Genomic DNA, 9,373 nt, shown 5'->3' with positions numbered 1-9,373 from the left:
TGTTTTACTGTCTCCCATTTTACATTCTTTTGGAACTGATCATCCAATGAAGACTTGCTAATAAGTGTAAACCAGTAGTTCCCAAACTTTATCTCTGACAGAACTCTCAGACAGTCCTGGTACCTAGTTTATTTTGAAGGTCTATAATTTTTTTTAAATCTGAGATAAACTTTTTATAACCAATAATACTGGTGTTCTGCGGAACCCTGGTCCAAACCGATAATGATGCAGTTTCTGTGATCTGGGGCTGAAATAGAGCATTTAAAAATTTTTTGGACGTCCCTTGTAAAATATCGTTTTTCTCCTCTTTACGAATTTTCTGACGTCCACGAGGAAATCGTGCACTGCACGAAAAAAGCGAAAGTACTGATAACGTTAGTCGATCAAGCTGAGGAAATTTGAACAGCTGTTTACAGACGTCATTCGTGTGAAACAGATGACGCTCGGAAACCGACGTTTGATACGGCTGGCAAAATCGAATCAGGGTGTGATACATAAATGTACGAAAAAAGGGGTCCGAACTTAGGTCTCCGTCTTTCGGAAGTCGCGTGTCGCGCAAACGTGTCGATTGAGACGCGTCGACTGTGGGAGACACGCAGCGTGCAGGGCAACAGGTGTCGGCGCAGTTCAAACGGTGGCGCGCCGCCCCCACCACGCGGCCCGCGCGGCGGCGGCCATCTTGGCGGCGCGCCGAGAGTCGAGTTTCCCGTTTCCTCGCCGGGGAACCTGTTGTGGCGGCGGCGGCGCGACCGGCCGGCCAGTCTCTCGCCGTCCAGCCAGTGGCAAGGTGGCTGCAGACCGCGACGGGCGTCACGCCGCGAGTTCCCGGGCACCGCCGTCGCCGCACTCGCCATTCGCTCTCCTCCGTCGGTCGGCACGGCGCGGCGTTCGCACCCGGACGATCGGACGATGGAGCGGCGTCGGAAGCGCCGCGACGGCCTGCGTGCAGCACGTGTGAGGGCGACGAGTGCGTCGGCGCTGTGCTGAGCCGAGCCGTGCCTCCTGTGTGTGCCGTGCGCGAGTGACCGCCTGCTCCGGCTAGTACAGTGGATTACTCCGTTCTGGTGAACAGTGGATTCGTACGAGTGGCTTTTTTCAGTGTTTTACTTGCAGTGCTCAAACGGCCTCAGGATATTGGAAGGAAACACTGCAGGTACGTCGCCTCTATAAGATTGGGTGCGTCTGGTAACTCAAAATTTGTCACCGACAAACCATTCTACATTCCTCGAGTTCTTTACAAACGCTCGAGTACGTCACAAAGCTTAGTACGAGAAACCGGGCAGTGGGTTCGTCGTAGCCGATCGGAAAGGACGCCGTGTCGGTACTCTCGGGGCTTCTCGATAGCACGGTCTTCGGTGTTGTCGTGGCGCGGTGCGCGGTGATCGCAGTGCTGGCGCGGTGCACTCGAGCGGTTTAAAACCGCCCGTCGAGTAAGGCAGCGGAACGGTGTCGGTGCGCACGTGGCCGCCGCGCCAGGCAAATTCGGCAGGCCGGTCGCGGATCCGGGGAGCAGCGAAATTCCTGGCCGACGCGTTTCTTTGGTTCGCAGCTCGCCGTGCTCCCTTTTTTCCCCTTTTCGCATGCCTGCTCTGTCAGGCAGGCCGGCGGCCAGGGGCGGCCAAGGTTGCCGCGCCGGCCCGGTCGCCAGATGCACGACCTCCCTTCCGGCGCTGCTGCACCGCCGAGATGAAAATAATGGCAGCCACCGCCGCGGGCTGTGCTCGTGAGCCACTGACCCGATTGCTTTGCCCCCTGCTACGGATTTACCCTCTAATGCGGCGCCTCTTACTGTCAAACTCGGACGTGTTTCGTTCTTACTTAATACGTGTGCACTTCCTTCTGCGAACACGGTAGTCTGTGCTGTTGAACGTGCACTACGAAGACTAATAAAAGATGAAAAGCATTGTACGATCTATTTTCGTCAGTCTGCCACCCACACGCAATAGGACTACTGGATCAGGTAGAGAAAATACAGAACACCGGTTTGTTTTGTAAGGACGAGGGACACACAGATGTTCCCCAGACTGCACTGGCTGACCCTAAGAAGGCGGCTTATGGTTGAAATTCTGAAAAGAAGTGTCCAGCGACTTGCAGTACCTCGCACAGTTTTTGTTGTGGTGCTCAGTCCGAATACTGGTTTGATGTAGCTTTTCAGTTTATTGTATCCTTTGCGAGCCTGATCATCTCTGCACAACTATTGCAACCTACAACCATTTTCATCTGCATACTGTAGTCGAGTCCTGGTCTCCTCCTACAGTTCTTACCCCCATAATTAGTTCCATTACCAAGCTGAGGAACCCTCGACGCCCCGGTATGTGTCCTATCAAATGAACCGTTCTTTTAATCAAATTGTAGCATAAATGTCTTTTTCCCCAGTTCTGTTCGGTACCGCATCATTAGGTAACTGGCGTACCCGTCCAGTATTCAGGGTTCTCCTGTAGTATCACATTTCAAAAGATCTTTTCTCTTCTTGGGCGTACTGTCTAACGTCTGCATTTCACTTCCAAACAATGCAACCTGTTACAGGCGTTTTGCGAAATGCCCGCAACGGAAAAATGATAGAAATTGGAGCTTATAGCAGGGCTTAGCTACGGTAGTTTTTTCGACGCACCATTCGCACAATCTGGAAAAATCCTCGGCCTTACGCCCTAACTATGTTACTTGAGTATACAGGTACGCACGGATACGTATTGGTTTAACAATATTTCTGCTACACTGTCACTTGTCAGCAAAGTTGCTTTTGTGTCCGCACACCACACCAGTTCTTCCATCGCACCACTCGCGAAAAAAGCTGGAAGACGTGGGAGGGAAGGAGGGGAGACGATAGTGCTGCCCCAAGTACCATCCGCCACACTCCTTAATGCTGCTTGTGTCGAGTATGTAGGTACACGGAGGGTAAACTATTCTTCCTGCGACGGATGCCTTTGTGACCGCGGCAGTCCTTAAAGGACTGTGCGTGTCTGTCGATACCGAATGTCTCGACCGGGAAAACAGGAGCGGCGTTGCGGGCGAGTGCGAGCGCGACGGACGGAGGCGCTAGGTGGCGCTGGGCGCGAGTTCGCCGGCCGCCGCGCCTGCGCCTGCGCCTGCGACATCGAAGCAGTGACCTCCGCTCCGCGTAAAAAGACAGCCGCGACGCTGGCGCTTGACCCCGCTGCCGAGCGCGCCCGCTTGCCTACACACGCGGCAGCACGCGCTCAATGGAAGCGGCCGCTGCCTGTCTTGTGCACGCCGCGACCGAGCTGCGCGTTTCTCGGACGGCCCCACCCGCGCCCGTTGCACAAGACTCGTTCGCCCGCTCGCGTTCCAGCGCAGGTCGGCCGCCGCCGGCGCGCGCTCTCGCCTTGTCTCAGCACACTGGTAGCTCAGCGCCAGGCGCGACGACGGAGCGGCACCCACATCCACCCGTTTGTACCTCGTCGCGTGTAGTAATGCTTCGTGTTCCATCTATCTCTATAACGTGTGCTTATAGAGACAGCCGATGACATTCTGGGAGCGAGGGTAATGAAATGTTGTCAGATTACGAGGGGATTTCAAGAAGTGAGCTCTACATTATCATCGCAGGTCAAGTAACTTTTTTTGAATGCTGCACTACACTTCAAAGTGACACAGATACGTGAAAGTACTTTTCAGCATACTCACCAAGTTTCTGTAATCGACGGTCGAAACGTTCTACCAGTCGTTCAGTTCCTCGACGACAGAAATGCGTCGCTCGGTCACTGAGCCATTCTGGATCCGCTGTCTGAAAGTCCGAAAGTCCTCGTCAAAATTCTGCGAGTGCTGCGAATCACTTCCTCGATTGCTTGGACATTGCACTCTATGGTCGATGGGCTCCCTTCCCGATCAGCATTACCGACGTCTGTCGGGCTTCTTCGAATTGTTGGCACCGTTTCGTTACGACTGGGCGCAACATCGCATGTGGTCCACGTACCGTCAGAATAGCGCGGTGAATCTCCGCGCGATTTAGACGTTTGGCCCACAAGAATCGAGTTGTCCCGCGGACTTCAACTTGGGAGTACGTTTCCAGTTGCCGCGCCATCTCACCCGCACGCTGCGATGCACCTGTCATCCGTACCGCCGCAGAACTGTGTCTGCAGGAAACCCAGGGCTTTTACTGCCCTCTGTCAACGCGTCACTCTTCTTGCGCAATGGTCTGATTGCGGGAGGACCTGTGTAACTTACTTTTTGAAGTCCCTCGAAAATCAGGCGCTGCTGACGAAATTAAATTAGGGAATGAGACACGAGACGTAGTGAATGTGTCGTTATTTCTGCAGCATGGCCAAAGTACGGAGGATATAAAACGCATACTGGCTATAGCACGAAAAGAATTTCTGACAACAGAAATTCGCTGACGTCTGATATAAATTTGAATGTCAGAACGTCTTTCGTAAAAATATTTATCTTCATTGTAGCTTTGTATGGAACAGGAACGTGGAGGATAAACAGTTCGTATAAGAAGACAATATATCCAGACTGTGGTGCTACAGAAGAATGTTATAAAATTATATGAGTAGATCGAATAATTAATGAGGAGGTACTGAACCGAATCGGGGGTTGCGTTCATTTGGAGTGGGGTGGGGGGGGGGGGAGGAGACCAAACTGCGAGGTCATCGGTCTCATCGGATTACGGATGGATGGGGAAGGAAGTCGGTCGTGCCCTTTCAAAGGAACCATCCCGGCATTTGCCTGAAGCGATTTGCGGAAATCACGGAAAACCTAAATCATGATGGCCGGACGCGGTATTGAACCGATGGCCGGACGCGGTATTGAACCGTCGCCCTCCCGAATGCGAGCCGAATCGGGGAAAAAGAATTTATGGCACAACTAAAAGAAGGGATCGGTACATACGACGCCTTCTTAGGCATCAAGGGTTCGTCAGTTTGATAATGTAAGAAAGTGTGGAGGGTAAAAATTGTAGAGGGTAATCAAGATAGGCCGGTTCAAAAAGGATAGTTGTACTCAAATGAAGAGTACTGCACATTGTAGACTAGCGTGAATAGATGCGTCAAATCAGTCTTCGAACTAAAGACCACAACAATAGACACAGCGTGGGGCAACTGGTTCTGTTCCGCAATAGATTCGAGGTGCCAAGACTTTTCCGGTACCTGATGGCAGCCTATTACAAGCTTGGTGACTAACATCTGGAGCACGTTACATCGCTTGAATATTCAGTGGTAATACTAACAAGCGATTCGGAATGAGGCGAACACATGAAACCAGTGGCTTTTGTTTTCCAAACGTTGTGAGAAAGTACACTGCATCTGTTAAGAAAGTTGCACCGAGGTGCTACTGCTAACAATGCCACGATATGCACTTCGCACTGATTTACAGGCTATGTTTGTAGATTTAGAATTATAGAGCATTCCTGAAGCCTTTGGAGACGTTGTCAGGGAGTCACGGCAGCAGACATCGAATGCTTTCGGAGACGGGCTGCCTGGACCGTGACGGGTCGGTACAGCCCAAACGCAAGAGTAAAAGACGCTGAGGGAAACTGAGCGAGAATCTGCGGGAGATAGGAAACGATTTTCTCGCCTGTTGTATACATTTAGAGAAACAGTATTCGAGCAAGTCTGTGCCACAGTTCTGCTGCCAGCAACGCATGTCTCGCCCTGGGATCGTGAGAATAACATGAGATATATCAGGCCCGCACAGAGGCGTGAAGACATTTTCCCCTCATTTACAACGCCGTTACAATACAGCAGAGAATCGTTGATATTAACGAAGTACTCTCCATGGTGAACTGCCTCGCGGAATATGTTTTCAGATTTACGCAAACACACAAATGTTCTTCGATAGTGTTTCTGCCAAAAACTGTTTTTGGCAAGATAATCAGTGTCCTTAGCATTTGATGTTAAAGCTATGCTGATGGCAGAGGATCCTATACTGATTAATTTGAGATAAAGACCTAACAGCTGGAAATAAACACTTAATTTTCTATTAACATGAACAATATATATCTTATAATGCACGTTCTCAAGTATCCCTGTTTGTTGTACACTGAGACTGCTAGCTAAGACCTTATTATCTAGTTCCTCTTCAGCCTCTAATTAGCGACGTCATGCAACAATAAAGGGAAAAAAATGCTGTCGTGGATACTGAACAGAAGACTGGTTAATGTTCTCGAGGTCAGCACCACAAACGTTGATACAGCAACGCAAGCAGCTTTTACGGACACGTGCCTCAAACGCACTGCTCATTCGGGACATAATGCCGCCTGAAATATTTTTTCCGACTATTCGTTTTTTCAGGACAGGTCATATTTACAAGCAGGACTTTTAGGACATTTCCGGCTTTCTTCCTTTGCTGCATTACTGTACTCGTACTAACTTCACTAGCCGTCACATGCCGCTAAGATATGCGCATCGTTCCACGAAGAAAAAAAATTAAAACCTTCTGTTTCCTACCATATAAAATAGCTGCACTTATAAACTGTATTTAAAATCAGTATACACATTCACGTGTTATTATTGCCGACTGAAGTATTAAGAATGTGTAACGGAAGATCGTCATGCTGTGTACTAGACACGCTCCGCCCTACGAGTTCTCCATTAATGTAGGGAGTTATGAAAAATTACAGTTCCTATGCCTCCGTAATCTCCCTGATCCCTCATATTTAATTCCTGTTGTAGCTACGCGAGATATACGACAGAGGCGGCCGAATTGTTACACAGTCTTGCTCCAATACCGGTTCTCTAAATTTACCCAACACGGTTTCACGAAAACAGTTTTTCCTACAGAGGATCCACTTTAAATTCCCTGAGCGTCTCTGTTTCACTTACGTACCACCTATGCCGCCTTTTTGCGAGCGTAGAATAGCGTCTTGGAATTAATCGTCTTCGTTCAGTTCGACTTCATAACAACCTAACTGCTGGGACAATATCTGCCTTCTATGGCAATACCTTAACACATGTAACGCACTTTTCCGGTACCTTTTCAACAAATTATGGTATTCCATTCGCCTTATTTAACACTTACGTCACATTTTCACCGTATGCCATATCGATTCGTGGTGTCAACAGCTTATATTTAAAATATGTAATAAACTCTAGAACGGTACCACTAATGTCATAATCTGATTGTATTGAGTTCCTCCCTCCTGCAGTTGAATTGTGTCGCATTAAGACTCATTCTCGTAGCGACTACTGAGCACGTTCGACAAAAAGGAAGCCAGAAAAAATACTAATGATGTGTCTGTAGATGCTTAACAGTTTGTGGTGACGATGTACGAGTTCGGTTGTATAATTCATAGTTGAAACCAAATACAAAAATAAAAAAAATACACTTTTGTAATCAGTCGGATATTTTTCGTTGATTTTGTTGCTGTTAAACGTCACAGGTATATAATAATAAAGTCTGTTGGATAGCTGAATTGAGTGACTACCAAGAAGACCATTTCAAACAAATTTCTCAAGTAGTGACCGAGCGTTGGTGTAAAATGTTGCAACCGGGGGACCGTGTATTGATCGATACATAGACCAGCTATTGAAATGACTAACTGAACAGCGCCGGTCTGATGAAGACCGCTGCAGTAGTGCCCGAAACGTTAAAAAATTTTACAGCATGACGTGATCACTTGTCAAAAAGGAAACTGTAAAAACTTAAGAAAACCTGTGCACATACTCATAATTAATGTTCACAAAATTTTCACCTCATGTTTTTTAAGTAGACATTCGCCTGTATACATTCATCTGTTGTTCAGCTGGTCAGTGGCATGAGAAATGCGGAGCCATTCGCTGTGTTTCTCTAGGTGTTCGTGACAGAATTCCAGGAATGAGAGATCATTTATGCAACAAGATTTTGTAAAAGTGAGCTTAATTGTAGTTGTCAGGCGGGTCAGAAAGTAAAATTATTAATTAGTTACTGATAATAACTGCTACGATCCAAACTGCATGTTACAGGGGGTAAATTATTTCGTTAAATGCGCAGAAAATATAGCGCAGTAGCATATTAGGTCCGTCAGTCGGAGAGTAACCTTTGAAGCTTCAGTTGTGTGCATACATTGCATCACGCAGAGAGGCAAGAGGTTACTAGCGACAAAGACGAAAGCAGCCACAAGATCTTAGAGTTACACACAGTAGGTATTAGACTTCCGTTGTCCTGATCGGCCAAAAATAACTGATCTGCAATGAGCCGTTGCAAAAGTGATATTCAATATTTCAGTCTAGCTGCCACGCTGCGTGGTTCTACCAATGGATAAGACACGCAGGTTCACCGTCCCGTGGACGATCCTGGTTAGAATTTTTACCAGAATGCCAACTAACGTAATTTTCTTGTAATGTTAGAGGAAGATTATGAAGGACTCAGAAAAACAATCGAACGATCAAGTGCTTTCCATAATGGAGCAACTTGTAACTGTTTTCCATAGGGCTGTAGCAAATGTTTTAACATACCGTATTAGAAAAACTAGTAAACATCGAATATACAGATTTTTTGTTTATTGAATCTGTGAGTACGGTTTCCTTCAAATTTTATGTAGAATATACTGTGTTAGGAAAACTGGGAAACGTCCAATACACAGAACAACCGCTCGTGTAATACTGACTGCAACAGTTCCGGATTGAAACTGAAGGTGTGGTCTCGTCCAAATGTTATATTGAACTAAGTTCAGTTAGGGGACAGAATACAATATTTTTAAGATACTCTGAGAGTAGTTATTGAGCTTTCCTTATTCTAGGGAATGTAACCGTGAGCAGCAGAAACAATTTTTCCACGGTGCAGAATTTTATAGCATCACTTTTCAACGTTTTCATTTCTACTACAATTTAGACATCGGGAATATTCACTTCACGCTTTAAAATTTTTTTAAAACTCGTTTTCGCACGTACTCGTTACCAAAAAAATATTTTAAAATTAGTTTTAATAGATGTTTCTGCAAGCAGTATAGTTCTACACCATAATGAATGTAGCGTTGCTCGGTTTTTTTGCACGATTTTGTGTGATTAAGAAGAAAATAAAATAGAATTTTCCTCAGAATAGTGTAATCGATTTTTGATCGCCCTTGTTCGGAGTTTGTAAAATATCTCTCCGACGTCCCCATCTTTAATATGCTGAGTTATTCAATCACTTTATTACACGTATTACTCTTGCCCGTACGATAGGAACCTTACTGCAGGTTCGAGGATGGATCGTAGTCAAGGCCAGCTAATACTTTAGTGACAACCATAGAACTGCTAATGGACAATACTATACTATTTATTGTAAACTTAAATCGACGCGCTTCCACAATTATTCTTGACGAAACTGTGTCTGTTTTAATAAATTTTCTACACTTATGATAATTTGCCGAAAACTGACGTTGTACCACCGTTGCTGTGTACAAAGTACAGGTTGATTCTTGATAAGAAGGAAACACTAATCAGTCACTATTTGTGAA

General features: G+C 46.7%; 1 protein-coding gene across 3 annotated transcripts in view; it reads left to right on the top strand.

The window, feature by feature from the left end:
• The first annotated feature begins 780 nt into the window (after positions 1-780).
• The window catches only part of LOC126092535 (protein dachsous-like), a 590,094-nt gene continuing 581,501 nt past the window's right edge, over positions 781-9,373 (top strand). For all 3 annotated transcript variants that reach the window (XM_049908186.1, XM_049908185.1, XM_049908184.1), the window contains exon 1: positions 781-1,153. The gene's annotated coding sequence lies outside the window, so the exon portion shown is untranslated. The remainder of the gene's footprint in view (positions 1,154-9,373) is intronic.

The sequence above is a fragment of the Schistocerca cancellata genome, chromosome 7 (genome assembly GCF_023864275.1).
Source record: "Schistocerca cancellata isolate TAMUIC-IGC-003103 chromosome 7, iqSchCanc2.1, whole genome shotgun sequence".
Classification (NCBI taxonomy): Eukaryota; Metazoa; Arthropoda; class Insecta; order Orthoptera; family Acrididae; genus Schistocerca; species Schistocerca cancellata.
This window is presented reverse-complemented; position numbering and strand designations above follow the sequence as displayed.